Consider the following 19,419-nt stretch of genomic DNA (forward strand, 5'->3'; position numbering starts at 1 on the left):
TCTACTGCAAGTCCAGGGAGAGAGGTGGACCCTTCGGTAGCTTGCTGGGGACAGAGGCCCCTAGGTGGAGGGCCAAAGGGCAACCAGGGGCCTCTACTGCAAGTCCAAGGAGAAAGGTGGACCCTTGGGTAGCTTGCTGGGATCAGAGGCCCCTAGGTGGTGGGCCAGGAGGTACCCTATGGCCCCTACTGCAAGTCCAGGTAGACAGTTGGACCCCTGGGTAGCTTGCTGGGGTCCTAGGCCCCTAGGTGGAGGGCCAGGGGGCACCCTGGGGCCTCTACTGCAAGTCCATGGAGAGAGGTGGACCCCTGGCTAGCTAGCTGGGGTCAAAGGCCCTTAGGTGGAGGGCCAGGGGACACCCTGGGGCCTCTAGTGCAAGTCCAGGGATAGTTATGGACTCCTTGGTAGATTCCTAGGGTCTGAGGACCCTAGATGGAGGGCCAAGGGGGCAACCTCGGGCCTCTACTGCAAGTCCAGGAAGAGAGGTGGACTCCTGGGTAGCTTTCAGGGGTCAGAGGCCTATAGGTGGAGGGCCAGGGAGCACCATGGGGCCTATACTGCAAGTCCAGGGAGAGAGGTGGACTCCTAGGTAGCTTCCTAAGGTCAGAGGCCCCTAGGTGGAGGGCCACGGGGCACCCTGGGGCCTATCCTGCAGATCCAGGGAGAGAGGTGGACCCCTGGGTAGCTTGCTGGGGTCAGAGGCCCCTAGGTGGAGGGCCAGGGGGCACACTGGGGCCTCTATTGCAAGTCCAGGGAGAGAGGTGGACCCTTGGGTAGCTTGCTGGGGACAGAGGCCCCTAGGTGGAGGGCCAAAGGGCAACCAGGGGCCTCTACTGCAAGTCCAAGGAGAGATGTGGACCCTTGGGTAGCTTGCTGGGATCAGAGGCCCCTAGGTGGTGGGCCAGGAGGTAACCTATGGCCCCTACTGCAAGTCCAGGTAGACAGTTGGACCCCTGGGCAGCTTGCTGGGGTCAGAGGCAACTAGGTGGAGGGCCAGGGGGCAACCTGGGGCCTATCCTGCAAGTCCAGGGAGAGAGGTGGACCCCTGGGAAGTTTGCTTGGCTGAGAGTGGCCTAGGTGGAGGGCCAAGGGGCACCCTTGGGCCTCTACTGCAAGTCCACGGAGAGTTGTGGACTCTTGGGTAGCTTGCTGGGGTCAGAGGCCCCAGGGTGGAGGGCAAGGGGGCACCCTGGAGCCTATACTGCAAGTCCAGGAAGAGAGGTGGACCCCTGGGTAGCTTCCTGGGGTAAGAGGCCCCTAGGTGGAGGGTAAGGGGGCACCTTGGGGCCTATACTGCAAGTCCAGGGAGAGTTGTGGACCCCTGGGTAGCTTGCTGGGGTCAGAAGCCCCTGGGTGGAGGGCCAGGGGAAACCCTGGGGCCTATACTTCCAGTCCAGGGAGATAATTTGACCCTTGTGTAGCTTGCTGGGGTCTTAGGCCTAAAGGTGGAGGGCCAGGGGGCACCCTGGGGCCTACACTTCAAGTCAAGGGAGAGAGGTGGACCCCTGGGTAGCTTGCTGGGATCTTAGGCCCCTGGTGGAGGGCCAGGGGGCACCCTGGGGCCTATACTGCAAGTCCAGGGAGTGATGTGGACCCCTGGGAAGCTTGCTGATGTCAGAGGCCCCTAGGTGGAGGGCCAAGGGGCACCCTGGGGCCTCTACTTCAAGTCCAGGGAGAGTTGTGGACCACTGGGTAGCTTTCTGGGGTCAGAGGCCCCTAGGTGGAGTGCCAAGGGGCACACTGGGGCCTCTACTGCAATTCCAGGGAGAGTTGTGGACCCCTGGGTAGCTTGCTGGGGTCTTAGGCCCCAAGGTCGAGGGCAAGTGGGCACCATGGGGCCTCTACTGAAAGTCCAGGAAGAGAGGTGGACCACTGGGTAGCTAGCTGGGGTCAAAGGCCCTTAGGTGGAGGGCCAGGGGACACCCTGGGGCCTCTAGTGCAAGTCCAGGGATAGTTATGGACTCCTTGGTAGATTCCTAGGGTCTGAGGACCCTAGATGGAGGGCCAAGGGGGCAACCTCGGGCCTCTACTGCAAGTCCAGGAAGAGAGGTGGACTCCTGGGTAGCTTTCAGGGGTCAGAGGCCTATAGGTGGAGGGCCAGGGAGCACCATGGGGCCTATACTGCAAGTCCAGGGAGAGAGGTGGACTCCTAGGTAGCTTCCTAAGGTCAGAGGCCCCTAGGTGGAGGGCCACGGGGCACCCTGGGGCCTATCCTGCAGATCCAGGGAGAGAGGTGGACCCCTGGGTAGCTTGCTGGGGTCAGAGGCCCCTAGGTGGAGGGCCAGGGGGCACACTGGGGCCTCTATTGCAAGTCCAGGGAGAGAGGTGGACCCTTGGGTAGCTTGCTGGGGACAGAGGCCCCTAGGTGGAGGGCCAAAGGGCAACCAGGGGCCTCTACTGCAAGTCCAAGGAGAGATGTGGACCCTTGGGTAGCTTGCTGGGATCAGAGGCCCCTAGGTGGTGGGCCAGGAGGTAACCTATGGCCCCTACTGCAAGTCCAGGTAGACAGTTGGACCCCTGGGCAGCTTGCTGGGGTCAGAGGCAACTAGGTGGAGGGCCAGGGGGCAACCTGGGGCCTATCCTGCAAGTCCAGGGAGAGAGGTGGACCCCTGGGAAGTTTGCTTGGCTGAGAGTGGCCTAGGTGGAGGGCCAAGGGGCACCCTGGGGCCTCTACTGCAAGTCCACGGAGAGTTGTGGACTCTTGGGTAGCTTGCTGGGGTCAGAGGCCCCAGGGTGGAGGGCAAGGGGGCACCCTGGAGCCTATACTGCAAGTCCAGGAAGAGAGGTGGACCCCTGGGTAGCTTCCTGGGGTAAGAGGCCCCTAGGTGGAGGGTAAGGGGGCACCTTGGGGCCTATACTGCAAGTCCAGGGAGAGTTGTGGACCCCTGGGTAGCTTGCTGGGGTCAGAAGCCCCTGGGTGGAGGGCCAGGGGAAACCCTGGGGCCTATACTTCCAGTCCAGGGAGATAATTTGACCCTTGTGTAGCTTGCTGGGGTCTTAGGCCTAAAGGTGGAGGGCCAGGGGGCACCCTGGGGCCTACACTTCAAGTCAAGGGAGAGAGGTGGACCCCTGGGTAGCTTGCTGGGATCTTAGGCCCCTGGTGGAGGGCCAGGGGGCACCCTGGGGCCTATACTGCAAGTCCAGGGAGTGATGTGGACCCCTGGGAAGCTTGCTGATGTCAGAGGCCCCTAGGTGGAGGGCCAAGGGGCACCCTGGGGCCTCTACTTCAAGTCCAGGGAGAGTTGTGGACCACTGGGTAGCTTTCTGGGGTCAGAGGCCCCTAGGTGGAGTGCCAAGGGGCACACTGGGGCCTCTACTGCAATTCCAGGGAGAGTTGTGGACCCCTGGGTAGCTTGCTGGGGTCTTAGGCCCCAAGGTCGAGGGCAAGTGGGCACCATGGGGCCTCTACTGAAAGTCCAGGAAGAGAGGTGGACCACTGGGTAGCTAGCTGGGGTCAGAGACCCTTAGGTGAAGGGCCAGGGGGCACCCAGGGGCTTGTAGTGCAAGTCCAGGGATAGTTGTGGACCCCTTGGTAGATTCCTATGGTCTGAGGACCCTAGGTGGAGGGCCAGGGGGCACCCTGGGACTTATACTGCCAGTCCAGGGAGATAACTGGAACCCTGTGTAGCTTGCTGGGGTCTTAGGCCCCTATGTGGAGGCCCAGGGGGCACCCTGGGGCCTCTACTGCAAGTCCAGGGAGAGAGGTGGACCCCTGGGTAGCTTGCTGGGGTCCTACGCCCCTAGGTTGAGGGCCAGGGGGGCACCTTGGGGCCTATACTGCAAGTCCAGGGAGAGAGGTGGACTCCTAGGTAGCTTCATGAGGTCAGAGGACCCTAGGTGGAGGGCCACGGGGCACCCTGGGGCCTATCCTGCAGATCCAGGGAGAGAGGTGGACCCCTGGGTAGCTTGCTGGGGTACGAAGCCCCTAGGTGGAGGGCCAGGGGCACCCTGTGGCCTCTACTGCAAGGCCAGGGAGAGAGGTGGACCCCTGGGTAGCTTGCTGGGGTCAGAGGCCCCTAGGTGGAGGGCCAGGGGGCACCCCGGGGCCTCTACTGCAAGTCCAGGGAGAGAGGTGGACCCTTGGGTAGCTTGCTGGGGACAGAGGCCCCTAGGTGGAGGGCCAAAGGGCAACCAGGGGCCCCTACTGCAAGTCCAGGTAGACAGTTGGACCCCTGGGTAGCTTGCAGGGGTCAGAGGCAACAAGTTGGAGGGCCAGAGGGCTCCCTGGGTTCTATCCTGCAAGTCCAGGGAGAGAGGTGGACCACTGGGATGTTTGCTTGGCTGAGAGTGGCCTAGGTGGAGGGCCAAGGGGCACCCTGAGGCCTCTACTGCAAGTCCACGGAGAGTTGTGGACTCTTGGGTAGCTTGCTGGGGTCAGAGGCCCCAGGGTGGAGGGCAAGGGGGCACCCTGGGGCCTATACTGCAAGTCCAGGAAGATAGGTGGACCCCTAGGTAGCTTCCTGGGGTAAGAGGCCCCTAGGTGGAGGGTAAGGGGGCACCTTGGGGCCTCTACTTCAAGTCCAGGGAGAAAGGTGGACTCCTGGGTAGCTTTCTGGGGTCAGAGGCCCCTAGGTGGAGGGCAAGGGGGCACCCAGGGGCCTCTACTGCAAGTCCAGGGAGAGTTGTGGAACCCTGGGTAGCTTGCTGGGGTCAGAGGTCCCTAGGTGGAGGGCCAGGGGGCACCCTGGGGCCTCTACTGCAAGTCCAGAGAGAGGGGTGGACCTCTGGGTAGCTTGCTGGGGTCAGAGGCCCCTAGGTGGAGGGCCAGCGGGCACCCTGGGGCCTCTACTGCAAGTCCAGGGAGAGAGGTGGACCCCTGGGTAGCTTGCTGGGGTCAGAAGCCCCTAGGTGGAGGGCCAGGGGCACCCTGGGGCCTATACTGCCAGTCCAGGGAGATAATTGGACCCCTGTGTGGCTTGCTGGGGTCTTAGGCCCCTAGGTGGAGGGCCAGGGGGCACCCTGGGGCATCTACTGCAAGTCCAGGGAGAGAGGCGGACCCCTGGGTAGCTTGCTGGGGTCCTAGGCACCTAGGTGGAGGGCCAGGGGGCACACTGGGGCCTATACTTCAAGTCGAGGGAGAGAGGTGGACCCCTGGGTAGCTTGCTGGGATCTTAGGCCCTTAGGTGGTGGGCCAGGGGGCACACTGGGGCCTATACTGCAAGTCCAGGGAGAGAGGTGGACCCCTGCGTAGCTTGCTGATGTCAGAGGCCCCTAGGTGGAGGGCCAAGGGGCACCCTGGGGCCTCTACTGCAAGTCCAGGGAGAGTTTTGGACCCCTGGGTAGCTTGCTGGGGTCAGAGGCCCCTGGGTGGAGGGCCAAGGGGCACCCTGGGGCCTCTACTGCAAGTCCAGAGGGAGTTGTGGACCCCTGGGTAGCTTGCTGGGGTCTTAGGCCCCTTGTTGGAGGGCCAGTGGGCACCCTGGGGCCTCTACTTCAAGTCCAGGGAGAAAGGTGGACCCCTGATTAGCTCTCTGGTGTCAGATGCCCCTAGGTGGAGGGCCAGGGGGCTCCCTGGGGCCTCTACTGAAAGTCCAGGGAGAGTTGTGGACCCCTGGGTAGCTTGCTGGGGTCAGAAGCCCCTAGGTGGAGGGCCAGGAGGCACCCTGGGGCCTATACTGCCAGTCCAGGGAGAAAATTGGACCCCTGTGTAGCTTGCTGGGGTCTTAGGCCCCTAGGTGGAGGGCCAGGGGGCACCCTGGGGCCTCTACTGCAAGTCCAGGGAGAGAGGTGGACCCGTGGGTAGCTTTCTGGTGTCCTAAGCCCCTAGGTGGAGGGCCAGGGGGCACCCTGGGGCCTATACTGCACGTCCAGGGAGAGATGTGGACCCCTGGGTAGCCTGCTGATGTCAGAGACCCCTAGGTGGAGGGCCAAGGGGCACCCTGGGGCCTCTACTGCAAGTCCAGGGAGAGTTTTGGACCCCAGGGTAGCTTGCTGGGGTCAGAGGCCCCTAGGTGGAGGGCCAGGGGGCACCCTGGGGCCTCTACTACAAGTCCAGGGAGAAAGCTGGACCCCTGGGTAGCTTGCTGGGGTCAGAGGCCCCTAGGTGGAAGGCCAGGGGGCACCCTGGGGCCTCTACTGCATGTCTATGGAAAGAGGTGGACCCCTGGGTAGCTTGCTGGGGTCAGAAGCCCATAGGTGGATGGCCAGGGGGCATCCTGGGGCCTCTACTGCATTTCCAGGGAGAGTGCTGGACCCCTGGGTAGATTTCTGGGGTCAGAGGCCCCTAGGTGGAGGGCCAGGGGGCACCGTGGGGCCTATACTGCAAGTCCAAGGAGAGAGGTGGACCCCTGGGTAGCTTGCTGAGGTCTGAAGCCCATAGGTGGAGGGCCAGGGGGGCCTCTACTGCAAGTCCAGGGAGAGAGTTGGACCCCTGGGTAGCTTGCTGGGGTCAAAGGCCCCTAGGTGGAGGGCCAGGAGGCACCCTGGGGCCTCTACTGCAAGTCCAGGGAGAGTTGTGGACCCATTGGTAGCTTGCTGGGGTCAGAGGCCAAAAGGTGGAGTGCCAGGGGGCACCCTGGGGCCTCTACTGCAAGTCCAGGAAGAGAGGTGGACTCTTGGGTAGCCTTCAGGGGTCAGAGGCCTATAGGTGGAGGGCCAGGGGGCACCCTGGGGCCTATACTGCAAGTCCAGGGAGAGAGGTGGACTCCTAGGTAGCTTCCTGAGGTCAGAGGCCCATAGGTGGAGTGCCATGGGGCACCCTGGGGCCTATTCTGCAGATCCAGGGAGAGAGGTGGACCCCTGTGTAGCTTGCTGGGGTACGAAGCCCCTAGGTGGAGGGCCAGGGGGCACCCTGGGGCCTATACTGCAAGTCCAGGGAGAGATGTGGACCCCTGGGTAGCTTACTGATGTCAGAGGCCCCTAAGTGGAGGGCCAGGGGGCACCCTGGGGCCTCTAGTGCAAGTCCAGGGATAGTTGTGGACTCCTTGGTAGATTCCTAGGGTCTGAGGCAACTAGGTGGAGGGCCAGGGGGCACCCTGGGGCCTATCCTGCAAGTCCAGGGAGAGAGGTGGACCCCTGGGTAGCTTGCTGTGGAATAAAGCCCCTAGGTGGAGGGCCAGGGGGTACCGTAGGGCCTCTACTGCAAGACCAGGGAGAGAGGTGGACCCCTGGGTAGCTAGCTGGGGTCATAGGCCCTTAGGTGGACGGCCAGTGGGCAACCTGGGTACTCTAGTGCAAGTCCAGGGATAGTTGTGGACCCCTTGGTAGATTCCAAGGGTCTGAGGACCCTAGGTGGAGGGCCAGGGGGCACCCTTGGGCCTCCACTGCAAGTCTAGGGAGAGTTGTCGACCCCTGGGTAGCTTGCTGGGGTCAGAGGCCCCTTGGTGGAGGGCCAGCGGGCACCCTGGGTCCTCTACTGCAAGTCCAGGGAGAGAGGTAGGCCCCTGGGTAGCTTGCTGGGGTCAGAGGCCCCTAAGTGGAGGGCAAGGGGGCTTCCTGGGGTTTCTACTGCAAGTCCATTGAGAGTTGTGGACCCCTTGGTAGCTTGCTGGGGTCAGAGGCCCCTAGGTGGAGGGCCAGGGGGCACCCTGGGGCCTATACTGCCAGTCCAGGGAGAGAGGTGGACCCCTGGGTAGCTTGCTGGGGTCATAGGCCCCTAGGTGGAGTGCCAGGGGGCACCCTGGGGCCTCTAGTGCAAGTCCAGGGAGAGAGGTGGACCCCTGGTTAGCTTCCTGGGGTAAGAGGCCCCTAGGTGGAGGGCCAGGGGGTACCCTGGGGCCTATACTGTAAGTCCAGGAAAAGAGTTGGATCCCTGGGTAGCTTGATGAGGTCTCAAGCCCATAGGTGGAGGGCAAGGGGGAACCCTAGGGCCTCTAACGCAAATCCAGGGAGAGAGGTGGACCCCTGTGTAGCTTGCTGGGGTCAGAGGCCCTTAGGTGGAGGGCCAGGGGGCACCCTGGGGCCTCTACAGAAAGTCCAGGGAGAGAGGTGGACCCCTGTGTAGCTTGCTGGGGTCAGAGGCCCTCAGGTGGAGGGCCAGGGGGCACCCTGGGGCCTCTACAGAAAGTCCAGGGAGAGTTGTGTACCCCTGGGTAGCTTGCTGGGGTCAGAAGCCCCTAGGTGGAGGGCCAGGGGGCACCCTGGGGCCTATACTGCCAGTCCAGGGAGATATTTTGACCCCTGGGTAGCTTACTGGGGTCTTAGGCCCCTAGGTTGAGGGCCAGGGGGCACCCTGTGTCCTCTACTGCAAGTCCAGTGAGAGAGGTGGACCCCTGGGTAGCTTGCTGGGATCTTAGGCCCCAAGGTGAAGGGCCAGGGGGCACCCTGGGGCCTATACTGCAAGTCTAGGGAGAGATGTGGACCCCTGGGTAGCTTGCTGGGGTCAGAGGCCCCTAGGTGGAGGGCCAAAGGGCACCCTGGGGTCTCTACTGCAAGTCCAGGGAGAGTTGTGGACCCCTGGGTAGCTTGCTGGGGTCAGAGGCCCCTAGGTGGAGGGCCAAGGGGCACCCTGGGTTCTCTTCTGCAAGTCCAGGGAGAGTTATGAACCGCTGGGTAGCTTGCTGGGGTCTTATGCCCCTAGGTGGAGGGCCAGTGGGCACCCTGGGGCCTATACTGCAAGGCCAGGGAGAAAGGTGGACCCCTGGGTAGCTTGCTGGGGTCAGAGGCCCCTAGGTGTAGGGCCAGGAGGTACCCTAGGGCCTCTACTGCAAGTCCACGGAGAGAGGCGGAACCCTGAGTAGCTTGCTGGGGTCAGAGGCCCCTAGGTGGAGGGCCAGGGGGCACCCAGGGGCCTCTACTGCAAGTTCAGGGAGAGAGGTGGACCTCTGGTTAGCTTGCTGGGGTCCTAGGCCCCTAGGTGGAGGGCCAGGGGGGCACCCTGGGGCCTTTACTGCAAGTCCATGGAGAGAGGTGGACCCCTGGGTAGCTTGCTGGGATCTAAGGCCCCTAGGTGGAGGGACATGGGTCACCCTGGGGCCTATACTGCAAGGCCAGGGAGAGAGGTGGACCCCTTGGTAGCTTGCTGGGATCAGAGGCCCCTAGGTCGAGGGCCAAGGGTCACCCTGGGGCCTCTACTGCAAGTCCAGGGAGAGTTGTGGAACCTTGGGTAGCTTGCTGGGGTCTTAGGCCCCTAGGTGGAGGGCCAATGGGCACCCTGGGTCCTCTACTGCAAGTCCAGGGAGAGTTGTGCACCCCTGGGTAGCTTGCTTTGGTCAGATGCCCCAAGGTAGAGGGACAAGAGGTACCCTAGGGCCTCTACTGCAAGTCCAGGGAAAGAGGTGGATCCCTGGGTAGCTTGCTGGGCTCAGAGGCAACTACGTGGAGGGCCAGGGGGCACCCTGGGGCCTATCCTGCAAGTCCAGGGAGAGAGGTGGACCCCTGGCGAGCTTTCTTGTGTCAGAGGCCCCTAGGTGGAGGGCCAGCGGGCACCCTGGGTTCTCTACTGCAAGTCTAGGGAGAGGAATGGGCATCTGGGTAGCTTGCTGGCGTCAGAGGCTCCTTGGTGGAGGGCTGGGGGGCTTCTTGGGTTCTCTACTGCAAGTCCAGGGAGAGAGGTGGACCCCTGGGTAGCTTGCTGGGGTAAGAAGAACCTAGGTGGAGGGTCAGGGGGTACCCTAGGGCCTCTACTGCAAGTCCAGGAAGAGAGGTGGACTCTTGGGTAGCTTTCAGGGGTCAGAGGCCTTTAGGTGGAGGGCCAGGGGGCACCCTGGGGCCTATACTGCAAGTCCAGGGAGAGAGGTGGACCCCTGGGTAGCTTGCTGGGGTACGAAGCCCCTAGGTGGAGGGCCAAGGGGCACCCTGGGGCCTATATTGCAAGTCCAGGGAGAGATGTGGACCCCTGGGTAGCTTACTGATGTCAGAGGCCCCTAAGTGGAGGGCCAAGGGGCACCCTGGGGCCTCTACTGCAAGTCCAGGGAGAGAGGTGGACCCCTGGGTAGCGAGCTGGGGTCAGAGGCCCTTAGGTGGAGGGCCAGGGGGCACCCTGGGGCCTCTAGTGCAAGTCCAGGGACAGTTGTGGACTCCTTGGTAGATTCCTAGGGTCTGAGGCAACTAGGTGGAAGGCCAGGGGGCACCCTGGGGCCTATCCTGCAAGTCCAGGGAGAGAGTTGGACCCCTGGGTAGCTTGCTGTGGAATAAAGCCCCTAGGTGGAGGGCCAGGGGGTACCCTAGGGCTTCTACTGCAAGTCCAGGGAGAGAGGTGGACCCCTGGGTAGCTTCCTGGGGTAAGAGGCCGCTAGGTGGAGGGCCAGGGGGTACCCTGGGGCGTATACTGCAAGTCCAGGAAAAGAAGTGGATCCCTGGGTAGCTTGATGAGGTCTGAAGCCCATAGGTGGAGAGCAAGGGGGCACCCTGGGGCCTCTACTGCAAGTCCAGGGAGAGTTGTGGACCCCTGGGTAGCTTGCTGGGGTCTTAGGCCCCTAGGTGGAGGGCAAAGGGGCACCCTAGGGCCTAAACTGCAAGTCCATGGAGAGAGGTGGACCCCCTGGGTAGATTGCTGGTGTAAGAGGCCCCTAGGTGGAGGGCCAAGGGGCACCCTGGGGCGTTTACTGCAAGTCCAGGGAGAAAGGTGGACCCCTGGGTAGCTTGCTGGTGTAAGAGGCCCCTAGGTGGAGGGCCAAGGGGCACCCTGGGGCCTATACTGCAAGTCCAGGGAGAGAGGTGGACCCCTGGGTAGCTTGCTGGGGTCTTAGGCCCCTAGGTGGAGGGCCAATGGGCACCCTGGGGCCTATACTTTAAGTCCAGGGAGAAAGTTGAACCCCTGGGTAGCTTGCTGGGGTCAGAGGACCCTAGGTGGAGGGCAAGGGGGCACCCTCGGTCCTCTACTGCAAGTCCAGGGAGACTTTTGGACCCCTGGGTAGCTTGCTGGGGTTAGAGGCCCCTAGGTGGAGGGCCAAGAGGTACCTTAGGGCCTCTACTGGAAGTCCTGGCAGAGATGTGGACCCCTGGGTAGCTTGCTGGGGTAAGAAGAACCTAGGTGGAGGGTCAGGGGGTACCCTAGGGCCTCTACTGCAAGTCCAGGGAAAGAGGTTGACGCCTGGCTAGCTTGCTGGGGTAAGAAGAACCTAGGTGGAGGGTCAGGGGGCACCCTGGGGCCTATACTGTCAGTCCAGGGAGAGAGGTGGACCCCTTGGTAGCTTGCTGGCGTCAGAGGCCCCTAGGTGGAGGGCCAGGGGGCACCCTGGGGCCTATACTGCCAGTCCAGGGAGAGAGGTGGACCCCTAGGTAGCTTGCTGGGGTCAGAGGCCCCTAGGTGGAGGGCCAGGGGGCACCCTGGGGCCTCTACTGCAAGTCCAGAGAGAGAGGTGGACCCCTGGGTAGCTTGCTGGGGTCAGAGGCCCCTAGGTGGAGGGCCAAGGGGCACCCTGGGGTCTCTTCTGCAAGTCCAGGAAGAGTTGTGGACCCCTGGGTAGCTTGCTGGGGTCTTATGCCCCTAGGTGGAGGGCCAGTGGGCACCCTTGGGCCTATACTGCAAGGCCAGGGAGAAACGTGGACCCCAGGGTAGCTTGCTGGTGTCAGAGGCCCCTAGGTGTAGGGCCAGGAGGTACCCTAGGGCCTCTACTGCAAGTCCAGGGAGAGAGGCGGACCCCTGGGTAGCTTGCTGGGGTCAGAGGCCCCTAGGTGGAGGGCAAGGGGGCACCCTGGGGCCTCTACTGCAAGTCCAAGGAGAGAGGTGGACCTCTGGGTAGCTTGCTGGGGTCCTAGGCCCCTAGGTGGAGGGCCAGGGGGGCACCATGGGGCCTTTACTGCAAGTCCAGGGATAGTTGTGGACCCCTTGGTAGATTCCAAGGGTCTTAGGACCCTAGGTGGAGGGCCAGGGGGCACCCTTGGGCCTCCACTGCAAGTCTAGGGAGAGTTGTCGACCCCTGGGTAGCTTGCTGGGGTCAGAGGCCCCTTGGTGGAGGGCCAGCAAGCACCCTGGGTCCTCTACTGCAAGTCCTGGGAGAGAGGTAGGCCCCTGGTTAGCTTGCTGGGGTCAGAGGCCCCTAGGTGGAGGGCAAGGGGGCTTCCTGGGGACTCTACTGCAAGTCCATTGAGAGAGGTGGACCCCTGAGTAGCTTGCTGGGGTCAGAAGCCCCTAGGTGGAGGGCCAGGGGGCACCCTGGGGCCTATACTGCCAGTCCAGGGAGATAATTGGACCCCTGTGTAGCTTGCTGGGGTCTCAGGCCCCTAGGTGGAGGGCCAGGGGGCACCCTGGGGCATCTACTGGAAGTCCAGGGAGAGAGGTGGACCCCTGGGTAGCTTGCTGGGGTCCTAGGCCCCTAGGTGGAGGACCAGGGGGCACCCTGGGGCCTATACTTCAAGTCAAGGGAGAGAGGTGGACCCCTGGGTAGCTTGCTGGGATCTTAGGCCCCTAGGTGGTGGGCCAGGGGGCACCCTGGGGCCTATACTGCAAGTCCAGGGAGAGAGGTGGACCCCTGCGTAGCTTGCTGATGTCAGAGGCCCCTAGGTGGAGGGCCAAGGGGCACCCTAGGGCCTCTACTGCAAGTCCAGGGAGAGAGGTGGACCCCTGGGTAGCTTGCTGGGGTCAGAGGCCCCTGGGTGGAGGGCCAAGGGGCACCCTGGGGCCTCTACTGCAAGTCCAGGGAGAGTTTTGGACCCCTTGGTAGCTTGCTGGGGTCAGAGGCCGCTAGGTGGAGGGCCAGGGGGCACCCTGGGGCCTCTACTACAAGTCCAGGGAGAAAGCTGGACCCCTGGGTAGCTTGCTGGGGTCAGAGGCCCCTAGGTGGAGGGCAAGGCGGCACCATGGGGCCTCTACTGCATGTCTAGGAAAAGAGGTGGACCCCTGGGTAGCTTGCTGGAGTCAGAAGCCCATAGGTGGATGGCCAGTGGCATCCTGGGGCCTCTACTGCATTTCCAGGGAGAGTAATGGACCCCTGGGTAGCTTTCTGGGGTCAGAGGCCCCTAGGTGGAGGGCCAGGGGACACCCTGGGGCCTATACTGCAAGTCCAAGGAGAGAGGTGGACCCCTGGGTAGCTTGCTGAGGTCTGAAGCCCATAGGAGGAGGGCCAGGGGGGCCTCTGCTGCAAGTCCAGGGAGAGAGGTGGACCCCTGGGTAGCTTGCTGGGGTCAAAGGCCCCTAGGTGGAGGGCCAGGAGGCACCCTGGGGCCTCTACTGCAAGTCCAGGGAGAGTTGTGGACCCATTGTTAGTTTGCTGGGGTCAGAGGCCAAAAGGTGGAGTGCCAGGGGGCACCCTGGGGCCTCTACTGCAAGTCCAGGAAGAGAGGTGGACTCTTGGGTAGCTTTCAGGGGTCAGAGGCCTTTAGGTGGAGGGCCAGGGGGCACCCTGGGGCCTATACTGCAAGTCCAGGGAGAGAGGTGGACCCCTGGGTAGCTTGCTGGGGTACGAAGCCCCTAGGTGGAGGGCCAAGGGGCACCCTGGGGCCTATATTGCAAGTCCAGGGAGAGATGTGGACCCCTGGGTAGCTTACTGATGTCAGAGGCCCCTAAGTGGAGGGCCAAGGGGCACCCTGGGGCCTCTACTGCAAGTCCAGGGAGAGAGGTGGACCCCTGGGTAGCGAACTGGGGTCAGAGGCCCTTAGGTGGAGGGCCAGGGGGCACCCTGGGGCCTCTAGTGCAAGTCCAGGGACAGTTGTGGACTCCTTGGTAGATTCCTAGGGTCTGAGGCAACTAGGTGGAGGGCCAGGGGGCACCCTGGGGCCTATCCTGCAAGTCCAGGGAGAGAGGTGGACCCCTGGGTAGCTTGCTGTGGAATAAAGCCCCTAGGTGGAGGGCCAGGGGGTACCCTAGGGTCTCTACTGCAAGTCCAGGGAGAGAGGTGGACCCCTGGGTAGCTTCCTGGGGTAAGAGGCCCCTAGGTGGAGGGCCAGGGGGTACCCTGGGGCGTATACTGCAAGTCCAGGAAAAGAGGTGGATCCCTGGGTAGCTTGATGAGGTCTGAAGCCCATAGGTGGAGAGCAAGGGGGAACCCTAGGGCCTCTAACGCAAATCCAGGGAGAGAGGTGGACCCCTGTGTAGCTTTCTGGGGTCAGAGGCCCTTAGGTGGAGGGCCAGGGGGCACCCTGTGGCCTCTACGGAAAGTCCAGAGAGAGTTGTGGACCCCTGGGTAGCTTGCTGGGGTCAGAAGCCCTTAGGTGGAGGGCCAGGGGGCACCCTGGGGCCTCTACTGCAAGTCCAGGGAGAGTTGTGGACCCCTGGGTAGCTTGCTGGGGTCTTAGGCCCCTAGGTGGAGGGCAAAGGGGCACCCTAGGGCCTAAACTGCAAGTCCATGGAGAGAGGTGGACCCCCTGGGTAGAATGCTGGGGTTTTAGGCCCCTGGGTGCAGGGCCAGGAGGCACCCTGGGGCCTCTACTGCAAGTCAAGGGAGAGTTGTGGACCCCTGGGTAGCTTGCTGGGGTCAGAGGCCCCTAGGTGGAGGGCCAAGGGGCACCCTGGGGCGTTTACTGCAAGTCCAGGGAGAAAGGTGGACCCCTGGGTAGCTTGCTGGTGTAAGAGGCCCCTAGGTGGAGGGCCAAGGGGCACCCTGGGGCCTATACTGCAAGTCCAGGGAGAGAGGTGGACCCCTGGGTACCTTGCTGGGGTCTTAGGCCCCTAGGTGGAGGGCCAATGGGCACCCTGGGGCCTATACTTTAAGTCCAGGGAGAAAGTTGAACCCCTGGGTAGCTTGCTGGGGTCAGAGGACCCTAGGTGCAGGGCAAGGGGGCACCCTCGGTCCTCTACTGCAAGTCCAGGGAGACTTTTGGACCCCTGGGTAGCTTGCTGGGGTTAGAGGCCCCTAGGTGGAGGGCCAAGAGGTACCTTAGGGCCTCTACTGGAAGTCCTGGCAGAGATGTGGACCCCTGGGTAGCTTGCTGGGGTAAGAAGAACCTAGGTGGAGGGTCAGGGGGTACCCTAGGGCCTCTACTGCAAGTCCAGGTAGAGTTGTGGACCACTGGGTAGCTTGTTGGGGTCAGAGGCCCCTAGGTTCAGGGCCAGGGTGCAATCTGGGGCCTATACTGCCAGTCCAGGGAGAGAATTGGACCCCTGGGTAGCTTGCAGGGGTCTTAGGCCCCTAGCTGGAGGGCCAGGGGGCACCCTGGGGCCTATACTGCAAGTCCAGTCAGAGATGTGGACCCCTGGGTACTTTGCTGGGGTCTTAGGCCCCTATGTTGAGGGCCAAGTTGCACCCTGGGGTCTATGCTTCAAGTCAAGGGAGAGAGGTGGACCCCTGGGTAGCTTGCAGGGGTCAGAAGCCCCTAGGTGAAGGGCCAGCGGGCACCCTGGGGCCTCTTTTGCAAGTCCAGGGAAAGAGGTTGACCCCTGGCTAGCTTGCTGGGGTAAGAAGAACCTAGGTGGAGGGTCAGGGGGCACCCTGGGGCCTATACTGCCAGTCCAGGGAGAGAGGTGGACCCCTTGGTAGCTTGCTGGCGTCAGAGGCCCCTAGGTGGAGGGCCAGGGGGCACCCTGGGGCCTATACTGCCAGTCCAGGGAGAGAGGTGGACCCCTGGGTAGCTTGCTGGGGTCATAGGCCCCTAGTTGGAGTGCCAGGGGGCACCCTGGGGCCTCTATTGCAAGTCCAGGGAGAGAGGTGGACCCCTGGCTAGCTTCCTGGGGTAAGAGGCCCCTAGGTGGAGGGCCAGGGGGCACCCTGGGGCCAATACTGCAAGTCCAGGAAAAGAGGTGGATCCCTGGGTAGCTTGAAGAGGTCTGAAGCCCATAGGTGGAGGTTAAGGGGGAACCCTAGGGCCTCTAACGCAAATCCAGGGAGAGAGGTGGACCCCTGGGTAGCTTGCTGGGGTCAGAGGCCCTTAGGTGGAGGGCCAGGGGGCACCCTGGGGCCTCTACAGAAAGTCCAGAGAGAGTTGTGGACCCCTGGGTAGCTTGCTGGGGTCAAAGCCCCTAGGTGGAGGGCCAGGGGCACCCTGGGGCCTATACTGCCAGTCCAGGGAGCTAATTGGACCCCTGGGTAGCTTGCTGGGGTCTTAGGCCCCTAGGTGGAAGGCCAGGGGGCACCCTGGGTCCTCTATTGCAAGTCCAGGGAGAGAGGTGAACCCCTGGGTAGCTTGCTGGGGTCCTAGGCCCCTAGGTGGAGGGCCAGGGGGCACCCTGGGGCCTATACTGCAAGTCTAGGGAGAGAGCTGGACCCCTGGGTAGCTTTCTGGGGTAAGCGCCACAAGCCGGAGGGCCAGGGGGTAACTTAGGGCCTCTACTGCAAGTCCAGGGAAAGAGGTGGACCCCTGGGTAGATTGCTGGGGTCAGAGGACCCTAGGTGGAGGGCCAGGGGGCACCCTTGGGCCTCTACTGCAAGTCTAGGGAGAGATGTGGACTCCTGGGTAGCTTGCTGGGGTCAGAGGCCTCTAGGTGAAAGTCCAGCGGGCACCCTGGGGCCTCTACTGCAAGTCCAGGGAGAGAGGTGGACCCCTGGGTAGCTTGCTGGGGAAAAAAGCCGCTAGGTGGAGCACCAGAGGGTACCCTAGGGCCTCTACTGCAAGTCCAGGGAGAGAGGTGGACCCCTGGGTAGCTAGCTGGGGTCAGAGGCCCTTAGGTGGAGGGCCAGGGGGCACCCTGGGGCTTCTAGTGCAAGTCCAGGGATAGTTGTGTACCCCTTGGTAGATTCCTAGGGTCTGAGGACCCTAGGTGGAGAGCCAGAGGGCACCCTTGGGCCTCTACTGCAAGTCTAGGGAGAGTTGTGGACCCCTGGGTAGCTTGCTGGGGTCAGAAGCCTCCTGGTGGAGGGCCAGCGGGCACCCTGGGGCCTCTACTGCAAGTCCAGGTAGAGAGGTGGACTCCTGGGTAGCTTGCTGGGGTCAGAGGCTACTAGAAGGAGGGCCAGGGGGCACCCTGGGGTCTCTATTGCAAGGCCAGGGAGAGAGGTGGACCCCTGGGTAGCTTCTTAGGGTAAGAGGCCCCTAGGTGGAGTGCCAGGGGGTACCCTGAGGCCTATACTGCAAGTCCAGGGAGAGAGGTGGATCCCTGGGTAGTTTGATGAGGTCTGAAGCCCATAGGTGGAGGGCAAGGGGGTAGCCTATGGGCCTCTAACGCAAGTCCAGGGAGAGAGGTGGACTCCTGTGTAGCTTTCTGGGATCAGAGTCCCCTAGGTGGAGGGCCAGGGGGCACCCTGGGGCCTCTACTGCCAGTCCAGGGAGATAATTGGACCCCGGGGAAGCTTGCTGCTGTCATAGGCCCCTAGGTGGAGGGCCGGGGGGCACCCTGGGGCCTCTACTTCAAGTCAAGGGAGAGAGGTGGACCCCTGGGTAGCTTGCTGGGGTCAGAGGCCCCTTTGTGGAGGGCCGGGGAGCACCCTGGGGCCTCTACTACAAGTCTAGGAAGAGAGGTGGACTACTGGGTAGCTTGCTGGGGTCAGAGGCTACTAGAAGGAGGGCCAAGGGGCTTCCAGGGGCCTCTACTGCAAGTCCAGGGAGAGAGGTGGACCCCCAGGTAGCTTGCTGAGGTCAGAGGCCCCTAGGTGGAGGGCCAAGGAGCACCTTGGGGCCTCTACTGCAAGTCCAGGGAAAGAGATGGACCCCTGGGTAGCTTGCTGGGGTCAGAAACCCATAGTCGGTGGGCCAGGGGTCACCCTGGGGCCTCTACTGCAAGTCCAGGGAGAGTTTTGGACCCCCTGGTAGCTTGCTGGGGTCAGAGGCCCCTAGGTGGAGGGCCAGGGGGCACCCTGGGGCCTATACTGCATGTCCAGGGAGAGAGGTGGATCCCTGGGTAGCTTGATAAGGTCAGAAGCCCATAGGTGGAGGGCAAGGGGGTACCCTAGGGCCTCTTACGCAAGTCCAGGGAGAGAGGTGGACCCCTGGGTAGCTTGCTGGGGTCAGAGGCCCCTAGGTGGAGGGCCAGGGGGCACATCTACTACAAATCCAGGAAGAGTTGTGGACCCCTGGGTAACTTGTTGGGGACTTCGGCCCCTAGGTGGAGGGCCAGTGGGCACCCTGGGGCCTATACTTCAAGTCCAGGGAGAGTTTTGGACCCCTTGGTAGCTTGCTGGGTCAGAGGCCCTTAGGTGGAGGGCCAGGGGGCACCCTGGGGCCTATACTGCAAGTCCAGGGAGAGAGGTGGACCCCTGGGTAGCTTGCTGAGGTCTGAAGCCCATAGGTGGAGGGCCAGGGGGTACCCTAGGGCCTCTACTTCAAGTCCAGGGAGAGAGGTGGACCCCTGGGTAGCTTGCTGGGGTCAGAGGCCCCTAGGTGGAGGGCCAGGAGGAACCCTGGGGCCTCTACTGCAAGTCCAGGGAGAGTTGTGGACCCATTGGTAGCTTGCTGGGGTCACAGGCCAAAAGGTGGAGTGCCAGGGGCACCCTGGGGCCTCTACTGCAAGTCCAGGAAGAGAGGTGGACTCCTGGGTAGCTTTCAGGGGTCAGAGGCCTTTAGGTGGAGGGCCAGGGAGCACCCTGGGGCCTATACTGCAAGTCCAGGGAGAGAGGTGGACTCCTAGGTAGCTTCCTGAGGTCAGAGGCCCCTAGGTGGAGGGCCACGGGGCACCCTGGGGCCTATCCTGCAGATCCAGGGAGAGAGGTAGACCCCTGGGTAGCTTGCTGGGGTCAGAGGCCCCTAGGTGGAGGGCCAGGGGGCACCCTGGGGCCTCTACTGCAAGTCCAGAGAGAGAGGTGGACCCTTGGGTAGCTTGCTGGGGACAGAGGCCCCTAGGTGGAGGGCCAAAGGGCAACCAGGGGCCTCTACTGCAGGTCCAAGGAGAAAGGTGGACCCTTGGGTAGCTTGCTGGGATCAGAGGCCTCTAGGTGGTGGGCCAGGAGGTAACCTATGGCCCCTACTGCAAGTCCAGGTAGACAGTTGGACCCCTGGGCAGCTTGCTGGGGTCAGAGGCAACTAGGTGGAGGGCCAGGGGGCACCCTGGGGCCTATCCTGCAAGTCCAGCGAGAGAGGTGGACCCCTGGGAAGTTTGCTTGGCTGAGAGTGGACTAGGTGGAGGGCCAAGGGGCACCCTGTTGCCTCTACTGCAAGTCCAGGGAGAGAGGTGGACCCCTGGGTAGCTTGCTGGGGAATAAAGCCCCTAGGTGGAGGGCCAGGGGATACCCTAGGGCCTCTACTGCAAGTCCAGGGAGGGAGGTGGACCCCTGGGTAGCTTGCTGGAGTCAGAAGCCCCTAGGTGAAGGGCCAGGGGGCACCCTGGGGCCTATACTGCCAGTCCAGGGAGATAATTGGACCCCTGTGTAGCTTGCTGGGGTCTTAGGCCCCTGTGTGGAGGGCCAGGGGGCACCCTGGGGCCTCTACTGCAAGTCCAGGGAGAGAGGTGGACCCCTGGGTAGCTTGCTGGGGTCCTAGGCCCCTAGGTGGAGGGCCAGGGGGCACCCTGGGGCCTATATTTCAAGTCAAGGGAGAGAGGTGGACCCCTGGGTAGCTTGCTGGGATCTTAGGCCCCTAGGTGGTGGGCCAGGGGGCACACTGGGGCCTATACTGCAAGTCCAGGGAGAGAGGTGGACCCCTGGGTAGCTTGCTGATGTCAGAGGCCCCTAGATGGAGGGCCAAGGGGCACCCTGGGGCCTCTACTGCAAGTCCAGGGAGAGTTTTGGACCCCTG

This window comes from Danio rerio, chromosome 17 (genome assembly GCF_052040795.2).
Source record: "Danio rerio strain M-AB ecotype USA chromosome 17, GRCz13ab, whole genome shotgun sequence".
NCBI lineage: Eukaryota > Metazoa > Chordata > Actinopteri > Cypriniformes > Danionidae > Danio > Danio rerio.